The sequence below is a fragment of the Pristiophorus japonicus genome, chromosome 6, assembly GCF_044704955.1.
Source record: "Pristiophorus japonicus isolate sPriJap1 chromosome 6, sPriJap1.hap1, whole genome shotgun sequence".
Lineage (NCBI taxonomy): Eukaryota > Metazoa > Chordata > Chondrichthyes > Pristiophoridae > Pristiophorus > Pristiophorus japonicus.
In genome coordinates, this window is record NC_091982.1 from 104,738,773 (window position 1) to 104,757,461 (window position 18,689).

General features: G+C 50.5%; 1 protein-coding gene across 1 annotated transcript in view; it reads right to left on the minus strand.

Moving 5' to 3' along the window:
* Positions 1–18,689, minus strand: part of LOC139265749 (connector enhancer of kinase suppressor of ras 2) — a 1,063,014-nt gene that overhangs the window by 302,781 nt on the left and 741,544 nt on the right. The gene's annotated exons all lie outside the window — the stretch shown is intronic.

Consider the following 18,689-nt stretch of genomic DNA (forward strand, 5'->3'; position numbering starts at 1 on the left):
GTTTCTTCCTTTCCAACAGCTAGATCAGAAAAAACAGAATATTCCCCTTCAAACACTCAAATCCGAGAACTTCAGCCAACCAGGTCCCAAAGGCCAATGCCCAATCACCCAATCTAATCAAAGAATCAAGAACCAATCAGATGTCAGAAGCATGTCAGTGGGTACCAATCAAGTTCCAGACCATCTCTGTAACATTGGACATAATTTTGCGGGGGGTCAGTGGACGTGATTGGTGGTGGGTCAGGTGGGAAAGTGTATTTTTTTCACAGCGGGTTGGGAACACCCATCTTTCCTGATGTTGGGTCTGTCAGCACTGAGCAGACCCGACAGGCAGCGGCAGGGGACCCAATTCAGGTAATTAGTGGATTATTTACAGTCACTTAAGAATGATTTTCAGCTTACCTTTTGCATTTGAAAGCTCGTCCATGGGGTCCACGCTGATCGTGGACCATGTCTGACAAGCTCAGGTGGGAATTCAGTGGCCACTGATTCAACTGTTGAGTTGACAGCTTCAAATGTAAAATAAAAGCTCCCACCTTGCAGAGATATCTTAAATCAGCCAAAAGCTCTTCCTAACTGAATTTCCACAACAGATTCACTAAGTTTCAAGTCTTTACACGAGTCTCCATCCAGCCTGACCTCATTATCTCTCTCACCATTGACAGATCGCTCTGTCATCTCTACTTCACCTGCCAGCTAGTCCATCAGCATGGATGCCATTTATACTCTCTCACTTTGGTCCTCAGAATCCCATTACAATCAGCCCCAGCACCACCAACCTTCTTCACAATCAACTGCACCAGTACCTGAGCACACTGCTGCCCAGGAGGCCAGGGATGGCCTCACCATGGCCAGGTTTACTTCACTTGATGCTGTACAGTCTGGCTCCCACTTGATGTGCCATGTTGGCACCACCCCACACCAACGCCATAAAACATCCTTACATTACCCAAGCCATTCCTTTCACACTCATCACCATTGTGGAGGGCACCGTTATGCCTCACCATTCACTGCAACACACTAAGCCACTTCCAAAGGTGCACACAAATCTGTCTAAGAACACAAAGTATTGAAAATAAAGGTTTCAATGTTTAACACCACATGAACAGAAACTTTACATGAACATTGCATAAAACACCCAAGTGCCTACCCTTGTGTGTTGTTAGTTGGTATGATTGCACTGGGTTGAGGGTGAGTGTGAGGCGTGGCTACTAAGATGGGGATGTGATAATATAGATAGAGAGGGATGGCTGGAGGTGCAAGGTAAGTTGGTGTGAGTAAGGATGTGCAGTAGGGTAGGGAAGGCAGAGTGAAGGGGATGTAATGAGAGGCACAGCAGGCTGAGGTTGAGTGTGGCTTTGAACTAACGTTTTGTGATCTACTGAGATCATTGTGGCACTGCACCCAGGTCCTCCTGAGAATATCCCTGCTTGTGCTCTCCTCTGCAAAGGTCTCTTCCGGCCATAGGAAGGGAAGGATATTTCCTTGCCTGCTGTGACTCCTTTCATAAGCCTACAGAGGGAGTCATAGGAGAGCCTGGGTGCAGCCCTGTGCCCTTATGCACTGATTGTAAGTGTTTGCAGCACCTCACTGCTGTAGAAAACTGGCAGCAGAAATGCCAAAATAAATTTGGACATGGTCCATTTAAGGAAACCGGCTGATGATGCATCATCAAATTACATCACTAGACCCGCTTCCTCTAATTGGCCTGAAATGCGCTGGGCAGGCTTAACAAGCCCTATCACAGGAAATTCATTTCACAGAGCGGGCTGGAGCCAGCTGCGGGGTCGGGACCCGCCACTGAGATCGCCCGCCACAGACCCGCTGAATTCAGCAGAATCACGGCCATTATTTCTAATTGATTCAGCCACAATAAATGACTGGATTTCACAACAAAAGTCTCCATCATACAGCTGCCATGACAGTTCTAAACCTACCCCAGCATAAGCCTAAACAGAATAATCAAATATTTAAAAAAATCATTTAAAAAAATCAATAATTTACAAAGAAAATCACATCCTTATCCATAACATTCCTGTGGTATTTTCTCTATGACATCACAAACATACACTTACAAGATGGCTTCAACTCAGGAACTTGTCAGATGACCTGTCAACTGATGCTTTTATTGTATTTCCAGCAATGGCTGCATTACCACAGTCGTCCACTTTGTGGAGCAGTAGTCCACTAGATGGAGCTATATATTACACTTCAACCTCCTTAAAGAAGAAATAATTATAACAAAATAACCATCATACATAACTTGCATGGTTATACATAACAAAAGATATGGACTTATTTTGCCATATTTACAAATCAAACTTAACCACTTGTTTTCTGTTTCGAAGAGGATACCTTCGCTCTCAAACAGAACTTCCCAAACATGGTGTCGAACTTCGATTCATTCGAGGCTGAGCCAGAGGAGAACTTTCCTCCAAGGGATGCCTTTGATCTACATTTGAACTCTCTACAGACTGTTTGTCTGCCTGATTCGGACTCAGACTTAAATTCTGACTTACTCTTGAATTTGTTTCTAGTATATCTGATATAGGATTTGCTCCTGGTACTCTACTTGTAACAAAACTATCTGATGAGTCAGAAATAAGCGAATCATTCCAACTTTCAACTCCTTCCACATCTGTAGGTAAAATATGATCAATGTGAACAAACCTAACCTGTCAATGATCAAACATCTTGACCAAATATGTGTTAGGACCACATATCTTCACCACTCTTCCTAGTAACCACTTTAACCACTTCTGGTGATGGTTCTTTACTCTCACCTTCTGATTTAATTTCACACTTCTCTCTCTTATTCTACCTCTATCATGATTCTCTTTCTGTCTTAATTGTTTCTCTTCTACAGACTATGCCAAGTTTGGCTTTAACAACGAGAACCTGGTTTGTTTGAGAAACAATTCTGCTGGTGTTCTACCAACAATTGTATGAGGAGTATTATGATAAGTAATCAGAAAATTAGCCAATTTGTGGTCCAACGATAACGGTCGTTTCTTTGGATTTGGATCCAACATTTGCTTGATGAGAGCACATTTTAAAATTTATACTGTGCGCTCTGCTGCACCATTTGAAGCAGGGTGGTACGGTGGAACCTTGGTATGTTTCAACACCATTTCTGCTCGTGAACTGTGCAAATTCTTCTGAACAAAATTGTGGCCCATTATCAGACACAATTTCTTTTAGGAGGCCATATCAAGAAAATAATCTTCGCAAATTGTCTAGTGTTTTACTTGTTGTTATTTTCTGCATGGAAATACCTCTACCCACTTCGAATGACTATCAATCACAATGAGCAATTGCTGTCCTTCTAGCTCAGCAAAATCTATATGTAACCTTTGCCACATCCATGGCTGTAATGGTACTGATGGTGGTTTCTTGCTTACCGTTTGACAAGTTGTACACTGACTAACAATGTACTCTATATCTTTATCTAGACCTGGCCACCATAAGTAACTGCTTGCAAAACTCTTGGTCAAAAACATTCTCAGGTGCTGGTCATGAAGATCTCCTAATAGTTTGGACCTGAATTTATTTTGGATAACCACTCTTGGACCCCACATGATACAATCTTTATCCATGGACAATTCATTCCTACGAACGAAGTATGGATGAATATCTTTCTCTGATACGTGGTTTGGCCAGCCATTTGCTATGTAGTCATACACCTTTGACATAACTGGGTCACATTTGGTTGCTCTACCAATGTCTTCAGCTGTGACTGGCAGTTCATCAGTGTATGAAAAATAGAACACTTCTTCCCTCTAAAATCTGGTTTACGGTTACTTTATAATCACCACACAACCTTACCTTACCATCTGACTTCGGTACAACAACAACATAGATGTATCTTAGAGATAATGTTCTCAGTCTCTAGTCTTTTGAGTTCTTGCTCAGCTTTCTCCTTGAGTGCGTATGGTACAGGACATGCCTTGCAGTAAACTGGTCCAGCGTTTTTCTGCACTTTGACACTCATCTTAAAGTCTTAGATCGGACTGCCTGTTTCACAGAGCACCTTCGGATACTTCTTGATGACATCATCCTTCAATGCAAATCTCGTTTGAACATTCCAATCCAGCTTCAGTGATACGTGCTACTACAGGGATTTTCTCTCCTGAGCAGCCTTGCAGCTCTATCTTTGACTTCTCCAGTGGAAAATCATTCAATTTGTTGAGATATAGCGATTCTGGTACTATGCTCACGGATGTGCCAATGTCAATTTCCATAGGTATCCTGGTTCCTGCAACAGCAAATTGGATGATGATACTTTTCGGATTGCTGTTAGATACCCTTGTGCTCCTGATGATGTGTATTTCCACTTCCTGTTGCTTTTCTTCTATGCTATGTAGTCTCTGATGATTTCTACTTATAACCTTGAAAGTTAGTTTACTCTTCAGTTGGCATGCCTTCGCAAGATGCCCAGTTTTCTTGCATCTTGAGCAATGTGTTCTTCCAGGCGCCGATAGCACGACTTCAATGCTCTGTTACCTTGGCCAGTTGCTGAGGCCTTGGAGCCCAACTGCCTTTTACTTTTAATCTGCAGGCGATTCACCTTGGTTGTCCATCAACTGGAAATGGTACGAAATTTTGCGGAATATTGGTCGGCCATATCCATTGACATAACTGTCTGACAAGCTAAATCAAAAGTCAAGTTAGGGGTTGTGAACAACTTTCTTCTGATTGCTTCATTTTCCCACAAACAAAGCGGTCACACAATGCTCGGTCCTGAAAGTTTCCGAAATGACATTGAATGAATAGCTTTTTTAATGCTACAATGTACTCACTGATATTGTCGGCAATTAACTGATCTCGTATTCCAAAATGTTAACTTTCAGCAATTTCCAAGAGCTCAGAATGGTTAGAATCTCCGTAAGTGATGTGTATTTTGGCTTGATGGCAACAAGCCATTTTTCAGGGTTTCATACACCTCGGGGCCTACTTCAGTCAGGAAAATAGCCCATTTTCTTTCTAACACCACCCGGTTACGATTTTCAGCGTCGGGGACTTCGATGATACTATTTGAAAAACATTTCTAGCCGTTCCACATACGCTCCAAAAGTCTCTCAGTCTCACTGAAACTCATCCTAGCACCCTATTATTCCCATAGGCACAGCCATCTGGTCTCTGGCAGTTCAGCCAAGTGTGCTTGTAATTTACCTTGGATTTTTAGCTGTTCTGCAACACAAAGGACCTCTCTAATCTCTCTGTTGTTTGGCTGGAAACATCCACCAACAAAAATTTCAACTGGGGTATCCAGAAATGCTATCCTCATTGCCAATGTGGTATCTTCTCTAGGACATCACAAACACACACTTACAAGATGGTTTCAACTCAGGAACTTGTCAGGTGACCTGTCAACTGATGCTTTTATTGTATGTCCAGCAATGGCTGCATTACCACAGTAGTCCACTAGGTGGAGCAGTAGTCCACTAGATGGAGTTCGATATTACAATTCCCTGCACCTTTTAGTTGCTCTGATGTCTCTCCCATCCCCCGCACACTTATCAACAGTATTGGCCATTCCTACCAGCAGACAACTTCAGACCTCACACCCCTGGACTTCAGAGGCTGGCTCAATTCAGGATTAATGTGAAGAATGAATATACACGTGCAGAAGGCCAATTGAATGTGCTGATGATTCCATCCTTCCCCAGGCTCCAGTGACTCTCTACCTGCTCTTTCCCACAGTTATCCCGGGTGCTGAAGCTATACTGCTGGCTCTTATTGATCAGTCCCTCAGTTCATTCCTGGTTTCACCTCAGCTCTATTCCCCAGGCTTTGGCCCACCGCTGTTCTACTACCCAGGCCCAGAACTCGATATACTTTTCTGTCCATGTCTGATCCCTGGCCCAATTATAATCATCTGAGCTGAGACAGATCTTCCACCAGGCATAGAGAGGGTCAAAAACATGATATTAATATTTACAAGATCTACCTCTGGCAACCGATACAGATGAGAAACACAATCATTAAAAGGAAAACAAAAAGTGTATATTGAAGTAGTTCACAAACTGGAAACGGAGAGCTTTTCAAATGAGAACAGCTTCACTCTCACTATTACAGTGGACCAGGATGAGAAGTTAAGGTTTTTTTCTTTGTTTTTATTTCTCCTTGATTAAGGAGCATTGAAATAGATCTCTGCTCTACAGCATAGAAAAAAATCAGGCAGTGTCCCTGCTCTTCAGAGACAATAAGTAAAGCAAGTGTGAGAGCCATACAGAGAGAGACAGACAGCATGAGATAAAGTCTGCAAGAGAGAGAAGAAATAATGTGACAGAAAGAGAAAGTCAGAGGTGGGAGGAACTGATGTGGAAGACAGCACAAAGACAGTTACTGGAAGAGAGAGACTTTTATTTTTTACGCTATCCAATCTCTTATGACATTGCACATGATACGTCAACTCTTCCCTCCATCACTCATGCATCCCTCACCCATCATGTCCCCGACCCCATGATCTTCCCACTACCCCCTCCCCTTACTTCCATCTCTTCATGCTTCATGTTTCACTCAATCCTGGTATCCTTCCCAACTTCACTTCGCTCTCACTTACCTTATCCTTAATTCTCCATCCATCTATATCTATACCACCTAGACCTCCATCTATATCTTTATGTTTCTTTCCCCCCACCTCTCTCTCTCATTCTCTCTGTCTAAGGTATTAGCAAATATCTTTTATAATTGTCAACAAAACATAATATTAAGATAATTAGATGGCCTCAAAATCCAACTGATGTTTTCTTTTGAAAATGTAATTAATATTAACCTGAACATTAATCTGTTTTCTCCCCTTTTCTTTCTCAGTCTCTCATTCCCTCTCTCAGCTTAATACATTTTCTGAAGTTTATAGAACACAAAACAAAAGCTGCAATAAAAGTCTTCAATACATGGTTACCTTTATCTCTCTCAATCTCACAAGCTTGCATACATGCACAGACTAACATAAACAGCCTTTCTTTTTTTTAAAGTACTCAATATGAAATAATGACTTGCATTCATATAAAAGCAAAATACTGCGGATGTGAGAAATCTGAAATAAAAACAGGAAATGTTGGAAATACTCAGCAGGTCAGGCAGCATCTGTGGAGAAACAAAGTTAACCTTTCAGGTTGATGACCTTTCGTCTGAACTGGGAAAAGTTAGAGATGCAATAGATTTTAAGCAAGAGAAAGGAGGAGGGGAGGAAAGAACAAAAGGGAAGGTCTGTGATAGGGTGGAAGGCAGGAGATATTAAATTACAAAATGTATGATTGTACAAAGCTAAGGGAGATGGTCATGGGACAAGTAAAGAAAGAAAAGATGGGTCTGTAAATGGGACTGGCAGAATCATCAACAGCTGCCATCTGAAAAAATAGGGGCAGAGATTGTTGAAATTATTGAACATACATTTGAGGATATATTTGATTCCCCCAATTTTTGGAAACACAGTGAAAGATGCCATAGCGTTAATTCTGCTGAGCAATCCGTTGACTTATAATAAAGGAGCAGATAATGGTACATATAGCCTTGGCCATTTGTGAAGGTTTGCACTAGTTTTCATTTCAATTTAAAGCAACTTAAATTGCTTTAAATTGACCATGTTGGTGGTAGAGTTGTTTAATATGAATTTCAGGCACAGCAACCTTCCTGCCATTCTGCCAGGGCTGACATTTTACAGGTGGCTGCACCGAGCAGACTGTAGCTTTGGATTCTGAGCAGCCTGTGTCTTCAGCTTTTACTTTTATTTTAAAAAGACATAAATTTTGGAGACTCTCCTCTGGATTTTCTCCCCGTATTGCTGCTCCAGTGATGTCAATTGTGTGTGGCCCAGAGCAATCTCATTGCAAACAGTAGTGTGTGCAACTTTAGACCATTCCCCAGACTGCTCAACCACAGGAAACATCACGATAGGCAGGGAAATATGTGATCATAAGTAATTGCAGCATCGTTTAATGGAAGAGCCAATAATTTGGGGCAGAGGGTTACAGGCAGTGAGCAGGGGAGTGGGATTAGTTTTGGATTGCTCTCGAAAAGAGCCAGCACAGGCACAATCGGTTGGATGGCCTCCTCCTGTGCAGAAGAGTTAAGTTTAAAATGAAGATCCTTCTACCCATTTGATCCCATCCTTCTAGAATACCAGCCTTACCATCTTCCTGTTACACCATCTAGCTGATTTAATCAGCCTCAACTACTTCCCACTGTTGTTTATCCTCAGTGTTCAGAAATACTTCTTGCAACTGTCCTAACCTTGTCCTGGGTTTATGCTCTCCATCCTATTATGCATATTTTACACCTTTTTTTCTTTGGGTAATTGAGTATGCGACATATGTGGAAAATAATTGCAATTCTAAGTTAAGCCACTGAGAAATGCACACAGGTAGAGTTTCTGTTTGCCTGACGTGGAGTACATACTCCACATCAGGCATGTTGGGACACACCTCACTTACCTAAATCCAGAGATCTTAGGCACAGTTAAGGCTTAGGGGCTGCATGTTTGTGTTGAAGAACTGCTAGAGTTTAATCCAAACAGAATTTTTGAACCAAAAGCTCTCTCATATCCTTTAAGGAATCAATCACTTCTCCAGCTGGTGTATCTATTACGTTATGTCTGCACTATCATACAGTTTACCAGCACAAAGCACTGGCAAATATCCTGTTCCTTGACCAGCAAGGAATGCTTAAGCCATTAGGACATTAGTTTGCAAAGCAGTCTGCAGTTGATTGGGAAGAACCACAGTTACTCCAGGACACAGATTTAAGATAATTGTCAAAGGAACCTGAAGGGTGATGAGGAGAATTTTTTTATGCAGCGAGCGCTATGATCTGGAATGCACTGCCTGAAAAAGTGATAGAAGATGACTCAATAATAATTTTCAAAAAGGAATGTGATATACTTGAAGGGGAAAAAATGCAGGGCTATAGGGAAACAGCAGGGGAGTGGTAATAGTTATTCAATTCATCCCCTGCTCTTTCAGGCACAATAGACTGAATGGCCTTCTGTGCTAGGTGATTCTAAGTCCTGCTGAGGAGCCTGGATAGCTGGGCAATCAACAACAGGGCTCTGAAATATAGCAATCCTGCCTGGCTCAGGAATCGGATTACTTAGCCTGTTAATAAAATGAGTAAATTCAGATTTTAAAATGAAAAGAAATTGAAATGTACAACTCAGTTCGATCACATTTCTGATACAGTCTGAATAATTGTCAATTGAACTGTATTTTCCTGCACCTAAAAATCTTCAGTTCTTATTGGTGAATAGGCTGGAAGGTGCAATCGATATATGAAAAAGACCTGTTTGGGTTTAATGGTCTTTTCCTGGTCCTTTTATTCATGTACGTTTGCTAAATTACAGAAACATAAATTTCTAAGTGTCCATCGCATGACATAACAATCAATTAAAAATTCTACAGTTGAAGTTTAATGGTAGTCGAGACAGTTATTTTAAGTCCTGGCTGTGGTGGATTTCCGCTGAAATGGGAAATTCGACAATCTGCTTCAGCCCCTATTCCAGCATTTAATGCCCATTGCAATGTGAATCACTGTCAGATTTGAAGGAAGAATTACCCCTGTCCAAAGAAGCTGGTATCTTCTTGAATTAGCCAAGATAGTGAGTACCAGCAGGATAATCAACTGTAGGGGGCAGCACAGCCCACCTGATCCTGTCGTCATACAATAGCCCACACAAGAGTCATTGGGTGACAATCGGGATTGGGATCCTTGGGGGAAAATAAATGTCCTCCCTCATTCAGGGACGTTGCTGTCAAGTGTAGCAACCAATCGCCACCCCAATTTAGATCAGCTGACGCACAGCAGAATCCAGGGAGTGAAATAGAGACCATCTTGCTCCAAATGTCTCAGTGCCACACCAGGCATCCACATTTTCAGCAATAAACTGAATTTTAAGACACAATTTGCCAAAGCCATTGATCGAAATAGAAAACACAATTATGGGGGAAGGGAACCCCGCTGACTTTTGATGTACGGTAAAAATTCAGGTGCGCAATGCTCATTGAATCAGCAATTGGAAAATCGTATGCAGCATGTAGCCAGGCTCTTGATATTGGCTCCTGGCAGACGAGGCTTCCCTAGGGCAGCAATTACCCTTAAAATACCAGCTCTGGGAAATATGTTGCCCAAAGCAAGCGGTGTCTGATGGACGGGCATCAGCGACAAAAGGCAACTGCGAATGAGAAAAACTGTTCAGGACCTGAAGTTGTGCTACAGGTAGAACGCCCGAAATCCAGAGTTCTAAAAACCGTAATTGTCCGAAAACCGGACATTGGGCAGATCGCAGGAGTCGGTCTCCAGAATCTGGAAATCTCGATCAAGAACCGGACATTTTTTTTTAATGGCGCATGGAAGGCAAAGAATCATCCGGAATCCGGATATTTTGTTTTCATTGGGGCAAATACAAGGTACGTACAGACCTTCGGATTGCCCCATGACTCGGAGCCGACCCCACCTAACCCACGTGTGACCCGACCCGACCCGACCTAACCCACGTGCGACCCTACCTGACCTAACCCACGTGTGACCCGACCCGACCCGACCTAACCCACGTGTGACCCTACCTGACCTAACCCACGTGTGACCCGACCCGACCCGACCTAACCCACGTGTGACCCTACCTGACCTAACCCACGTGTGACCCGACCTGACCTAACCCACGTGTGACCCGACCTGACCTGACCCACGTGTGATCTGACCAATGTGTGATCCGACCCGACCTGACCCACGTGTGAGCCGAGCCGACCCGACCTAACCCATGTGTGACCCGACCCACGTGTGACCCGAGCCGACACAACCTAACCCATGTGTGACCCGACTCAACCTAACCCACGTGTGACCCGTGCGGACCCGTCCTGACCCACGTGTGACCCGAGCCGACCCGACCTGAGCCACGTGTGACCCGAGCCGACCCGATCTAACCCACGTGTGACCCGACCTGACCCGACCTAACCCACGTGTGACCCGACCCGACCTAACCCACGTGTGACCCGAGCCGACCCGATCTAACCCACGTGTGACCCGAGCCGACACAACCTAACCCATGTGTGACCCGACTCAACCTAACCCACGTGTGACCCGTGCGGACCCGTCCTGACCCACGTGTGACCCGAGCCGACCCGACCTAACCCACGTGTGACCCGACCCGACCCGATCTAACCCACGTGTGATCCGAGCCGACCCGACCTAACCCACGTGTGACCCGACCTGACCCACGTGTGACCCGAGCCGACCCGACCTAACCCACGTGTGACCCGAGCCGACCCGACCTAGCCCACGTGTGACCCGACCTGACCTGACCCATGTGTGATCCGACCCACGTGTGACCCGACTCGACCTGACCCACGTGTGACCCGATCCGACCCGCCCTAGCCCATATGTGACCCGACCTGACCCGACCTAACTCACGTGTGACCCGACCTGACCTGACCCATGTGTGATCTGAACCACATGTGACCCGACCTGACTCACGTGTGACCCGACCTAACCCACGTGTGACCCAAGCCGACCCGACCTAACCCACATGTGACCCGACCCGACCTAACCCACGTGTGACCTGAGCCGACCCGACCTAACCCACGTGTGACCCGACCTGACCTAACCCACGTGTGACCCGAGCCGACCCGACCTAACCCACGTGTGACCCGAGCCGACCTGACCTAACCCACGTGTGACCCGAGCCGACCCGACCTAACCCACGTGTGACCCGACCCGACCTGACCCACGTGTGACCCGACCCGACCTAACCCACGTGTGACCCGACCCGACCTAACCCACGTGTGACCCGACCCGACCCGACCTAACCCACGTGTGACCCGACCCGACCTAACCCACGTGTGACCCGACCCGACCTAACCCACGTGTGACCCGACCCGACCTAACCCACGTGTGACCCGACCCGACCTGACCTAACCCACGTGTGACCCGACCCGACCTAACCCACGTGTGACCCGACCCGACCTAACCCACGTGTGACCCGACCCGACCCGACCTAACCCACGTGTGACCCGACCCGACCTGACCCACGTGTGACCCGACCCGACCTAACCCACGTGTGACCCGACCCGACCTAACCCACGTGTGACCCGACCCGACCCGACCTAACCCACGTGTGACCCGATCCGACCTGACCCACGTGTGACCCGACCCGACCTAACCCACGTGTGACCCGAGCCGACCCGACCTAACCCATGTGTGACCCGACCCGACCTGACCTAACCCACGTATGACCCGACCCGACCTGACCCACGTGTGACCCGACCCGACCTAACCCACGTGTGACCCGACCCAACCTGGCCCACGTGTGACCCGACCCGACCCGACCTAACCCATGTGTGACCCGACCCGACCTGACCTAACCCACGTGTGACCCGACCCGACCTAACCCACGTGTGACCCGACCCAACCTGACCCACGTGTGACCCGACCCGACCTAACCCACGTGTGACCCGACCCGACCTGACCCACGTGTGACCCGACCCGACCTAACCCACGTGTGAACCGAGCCGACCTGACCTAACCCATGTGTGACCCGACCCGACCTAACCCACGTGTGACCCGACCCGACCTGACCCACGTGTGACCCGACCCGACCTGACCCACGTGTGACCCGACCCGACCTGACCTAACCCACGTGTGACCCGACCCGACCTGACCTAACCCACGTGTGACCCGACCCGACCTGACCTAACCCACGTGTCACCCGACCCGACCTAACCCACGTGTGACCCGACCCGACCTAACCCACGTGTGACCCGAGCCGACCTAACCCACGTGTGACCCGAGCCGACCCGACCTAACCCATGTGTGACCCGACCCGACCTAACCCACGTGTGACCCGACCCGACCTGACCCACGTGTGACCCGACCCGACCTAACCCACGTGTGACCCGACCCGACCCGACCTAACCCACGTGTGACCCGACCCGACCTGACCCACGTGTGATCCGACCTGACCTGATCCGACCCACGTGTGACCCGACCTGACCTGACCCACGTGTGATCCGACCCACGTGTGACCCGACCCGACCTGACCCACGTGTGACCTGAGCCGGCCCGACCTAACCCATGTGTGACTCGACCCACGTGTGACCCGAGCTGACCCGACCTAATCCATGTGTGACCCGACTCGACCTAACCTAGGTGTGACCTGCGCCAACCCGACCTGACCCACGTGTGACCCGAGCCGACCCGACTTGACCCCCGTGTGATCTGAGCCGACCCGACCTGACCCACGTGTGATCTGAGCCGACCCGACTTGACCACCGTGTGATCTGAGCCGACCCGACCTGACCCACGTGTGACCCGAGCCGACCCGACCTGACCCACGTGCGATCTGAGCCGACCCGACTTGACCCCCGTGTGATCTGAGCCGACCCGACTTGACCCCCGTGTGATCTGAGCCGACCCGACTTGACCCCCGTGTGATCTGAGCCGACCCGACTTGACCCCCGTGTGATCTGAGCTGACCCGACGTGACCCCCGTGTGATCTGAGCTGACCCGACTTGACTCCCGTGTGATCTGAGCTGACCCGACTTGACCCCCGTGTGATCTGAGCCGACCGGACTTGACCCCCGTGTGATCTGAGCCGACCCGACCTGACCCCCGTGTGATCTGAGCCGACCCGACTTGACCCCCGTGTGATCTGAGCCGACCCGACTTGACCCCCGTGTGATCTGAGCCGACCCGACTTGACCCCCGTGTGATCTGAGCCGACCCGACTTGACCCCCGTGTGATCTGAGCCGACCCGACCTGACCCCCGTGTGATCTGAGCCGATCCGACCTGACCCCCGTGTGATCTGAGCTGACCCGACCTGACCCCCGTGTGATCTGAGCCGACCCGACTTGACCCCCGTGTGATCTGAGCCGACCCGACCTGACCCCCGTGTGATCTGAGCCGACCCGACTTGACCCCCGTGTGATCTGAGCCGACCCGACCTGACCCCCGTGTGATCTGAGCCGATCCGACCTGACCCCCGTGTGATCTGAGCTGACCCGACCTGACCCCCGTGTGATCTGAGCCGACCCGACTTGACCCCCGTGTGATCTGAGCCCACCCGACCTGACCCCCGTGTGATCTGAGCCGATGCCCACCTGACCCACAACTCACTTGGATTTCTTCTCCGAAATCCAGAAATACCCAAGACTCGTCCCAGGGGTTTCCGGATTCGGGACATCGGATTTCTTCTCCGAAATCTGGGAAAACTTGAAAACCGGAATGGCCTCGGTCCCGAGGTTTCCGGTTTTGGGACATTCTACCTGTATTATATTAAAGGCCGCTGCCTCTCCCAATTTAAAGTGCAATTTCATTCATCCAACTATTTTATTCTCCGAAATTACTATCACACTTAATCTGTGTGTTGGGTTTCTCAACACATCAAATGCTGTTCAGTAACAGCTGTGTAAGTCCCACAGCGGCCAAGGATTCACATACCAGCTTACAGTATTAATAAGAGAAAGATGTAACCATGGCAATGGAGATCACCCTACAGAACGCATCATTGATTTGTGACTTGTCAATTCACTGCAGGCATACGGGATCCTCCATGCATAAAATCACAGCGCAATCTCTTTTTAGTACGTCAGAGTGTCACAGGTTCTTTCACCTAGACAACAGAATGCAAAAGAGGTGCTCCTGTTCATTACCTTTCATCATTGTTCTCCCCAAAGCAAAGCTAATTCCTAAAACAAAAATAGTAATTGCTGGAAATACACAGCACTGATAAAGACACACGACAGGCTAACATTTATTTTGGCATGGGTCCTTCATTAGCACAGGTCTACACTCCAAACGTAACTGGTGTTTTCTCTTTATAGATGCTGAGTGGGTGTCTACTGGGTGTTTCTAGCATATTCTGCTTTTGTTTCAGATTTTCAGAATTTGCATTTTCATTTCAGATCTCCCATGGAGTTTCTCACAATTAGATGGAGGATTTGCTCTTTCATAACAATAGGGGTGTTTATGCCATGTGGGAGATAACACCAGTGATTGACTTACTTAAATTCCATTTTTATTAAGTGGTATTCGGGATTTTTCCTAGTGCTTTGGTGATTGAATTGTATGATATTATTTGTGAAAACTATAAATGAGTAGCCTTTATTTTACATATAATTCTTTACCTATGGAGAGGCTTTTCTTCGGGGAAGCGGGTTGGGGGCAGGGTCCGAGCTGGACGGGAAATCCGGGAGGCCGGCAGGGCCTAATTAGAATATGAGGCCTCGGTTTCCAGCCCGCAGCCAGCCAACTTGAGAGGCTGGCTGGCTGCGGGCGGATCGGCCTCAGTTGCGAGGGTTTGGTCCATGAGAGGGATTGCGAGAGGGTGGGTTAGCAATCGGCAGGAGAGGGTGGTCGGGAATTGGGGTGGGGGGGTCAGGAATCGGGGTCGGCAATCGGGGTCAGCAATCGACGGGGTGGGGCGCGGGAAGAGAGGATTTGGGGAGGGGTTGCAGGATTGGCAAGGGATTGGGGATGTTAGGGATCAGCAGGCAAGCGGGGATCGCAGGGGGGATCAGGGAGCATGGGGGGAGCATGGGGGATCAGGGAGCGTGGGGGGATCGGGGAGCGTGGGGGGATCGGAGAGCGTGAGGAGTGATCGGGGATTGCAAGAGAATCGGGGAGCATGGGGAGGGGGATTGGGGATTGCAGGAGGATCAAGGATTGCGGGGGAATCGGGGATTGTGGGGGGGGTGGTCGAGGAGCGTGGGGGGGGATCGGGGATTGTGGGGGAATCGGGGATTGTGGGGGGGGGTTCGAGGAGCGTGGGGGGGGATCGGGGATTGTGGGGGAATCGGGGAGCATGATGGGGGATCGGGGATTACGGGGGAATTGGGGAACGTGGGGTGGGATCGAGGAGCATGGGGAGGGATCGGGGAGCATGGGGAGGGGGATTAGAGATTGAGAGGGAATCGGAGAGCATGGGGGGGATCGGGGACCGTGGGGGGGGATCGTGGGGGGAGCGTGGGGGGGATCAGGGATTGTGGGGGGGATCAGGGATTGAGGGGGGGATCAGGGATTGAGGGGGGGATCGGGGATTGAGGGGGGATCGGGGATTGAGGGGGGGATCGGGGATTGAGGGGGGGATCGGGGATTGAGGGGGGATCAGGGATTGTGGGGGGGATCAGGGATTGTGGGGGGGATCGGGGATTGAGGGGGGATCGGGGATTGAGGGGGGGATCGGGGATTGAGGGGGGATCAGGGATTGTGGGGGGGATCAGGGATTGTGGGGGGGGATCGGGGATTGTGGGGGGGATCGGGGATTGTGGGGGGATCGGGGATTGTGGGGGGATCAGGGATTGTGAGGGGGGATCGGGGATTGTGGGGGGTATCAGGGATTGTGGGGGGGATCAGGGATTGTGGGGGGGATCGGGGATTGTGGGGGGGATCGGGGATTGTGGGGCGGATCGGGGATTGTGGGGGGGGATCAGGGATTGTGGGGGGGATCAGGGATTGTGGGGGGGGATCAGGGATTGTGGGGGGGATCAGGGATTGTGGGGGGGATCGGGAATTGTGGGGGGGATCGGGAATTGTGGGGGGGATCTGGGATTGTGGGGGGGATCAGGGATTGTGGGGGGGATCGGGGATTGAGGGGGGGATCGGGGATTGTGGGGGGGATCGGGGGTTGTGGGGGGGATCGGGGATTGTGGGGGGGATCGGGGATTGTGGGGGGATCGGGGATTATGGGGGGGATCGGGGACTGAGGGGGGGATCGGGGATTGTGGGGGGGATCGGGGATTGTGGGGGGGATCGGGGATTGTGGGGGGGGTCGGGGATTGTGGGGGGGCTCGGGGATTGTGGGGGGATCGGGGATTGTGGGGGGGATCGGGGATTGTGGGGGGGATCGGGGATTGTGGGGGGATCGGGGATTGTGGGGGAAATTGTGGGGGGGATCGGGGATTGTGGGGGGGATCGGGGATTGTGGGGGGATCGGGGATTGTGGGGGGATCGGTGATTGTGGGGGAAATTGTGGGGGGGATCGGGGATTGTGGGGGGGATCGGGGATTGTGGGGGGATCGGGGATTGTGGGGGAAATTGTGGGGGGGATCGGGGATTGTGGGGGGGTCGGGGATTGTGGGGGGGATCGGGGATTGTGGGGGGATCGGGGATTGTGGGGGAAATTGTGGGGGGGATCGTGGATTGTGGGGGAAATTGTGGGGGGGATCGGGGATTGTGGGGGAAATTGTGGGGGGGAATCGGGGATTGTGGGGGAAATTGTGGGGGGGATCGGGGATTGTGGGGGGGATCGGGGAGCGTGGGGGGGATTGTGGATTGTGGGGGGGATCGGGGATTGAGGGGGGGATCGGGGAGCGTGGGGGGATCGGGGATTGATGGGGGAATTGTGGATTGTGGGGGGGATCGGGGATTGAGGGGGGGATCGGGGAGCGTGGGGGGATCGGGGATTGAGGGGGGGATTGTGGATTGTGGGGGGGATCGGGGATTGAGGGGGGGATCGGGGAGCGTGGGGGGATCGGGGATTGAGTGGGGGAATCGGGGATTGTGGGGGGCAGCGGGGATTGAGGGGGGGACGGGGATTGTGGGGGGAGCATGGGGGGGATCAGGGATCGTGGGGGAAATCGGGGATTGAGGGGGGGATTGGGGAGCGTGGGGGGGAATCGGGGATTGAGGGGGGGATCAGGGATTGAGGGAGGGATCGGGGATTGAGGGGGGGATTGGGGAGCGTGGGGGGGATCGGGGATTGAGGGGGGGATCGGTGATTGAGGGGGGGATCGGGGAGCGTGGGGTGGATCGGGGAGCGTGGGGTGGATCGGGGATTGAGGGGGGGATCGGGGAGCGTGGGGGGAATCGGGGATTGAGGGGGCGATCGGGGATTGAGGGGGGGATCGGGGAGCGTGGGGGGGAATCAGGGATTGAGGGGGGGATTGGGGAGCGTGGGGGGGATCGGGGATTGAGGGGGGGATTGGGGAGCGTGGGGGGAATCGGGGATTGAGGGGGGGATCGGGGATTGAGGGGGGGGATCGGGGATTGAGGGGGGGATTGGGGAGCGTTGGGGGGAATCGGGGATTGAGGGGGGGATCGGGGAGCATGGGGGGTATCAGGGAGCGTGGGAAATCAGGGATTGCGGGGGGGAGATGGCAGAGCGTGGGGGGAGGGGAGCATGGAGGGATCGGGGTTCATGGGTGGGATCGTGGGGGGGATCGGGGAGCGTGAAAGGGGGCAGAGGATCGGGGCCAGCCTCACCATCATCATTGGGTATGGGAAAGGGTCGAGGCCTCGGGATGCGATCGGAGGCCTCATGGGGGGCGTCTCTGATCGCGGAGACTGAGAATGGTCGGGTCCCTGGATCCAGGAGGTAGGCACAAACTTAAATCCTGGATGCAACAGTCCCCGCCTCGGTTTAACTGCTGGGTTTCATGAATTGCACAGTCCACCTGCAGTTAAAAACAAACTGGAGGGGGAAAAAGGGGCTTCCAGCATCATTAGAATATTTAAATTGAGGTAGTGCCCCCCCCTGGTCGCTCCCCCCGCTATCCCGCCTAAGGAAGTTGGAGGCGGGGTCAGGTCGGGATTCACATATTTAACACTTAAATTTAACTGCCTCCACGCCACAAACCCAACCATTTTTGATGGGAAAATTCCAGCCATATTTTGTTTAATTTTTGTTCCTTACCGGTTTTAAAGCTGGGAATATACAACAAGACATAGTACTTGGGGTTAGATATCTGGGGGTAGGA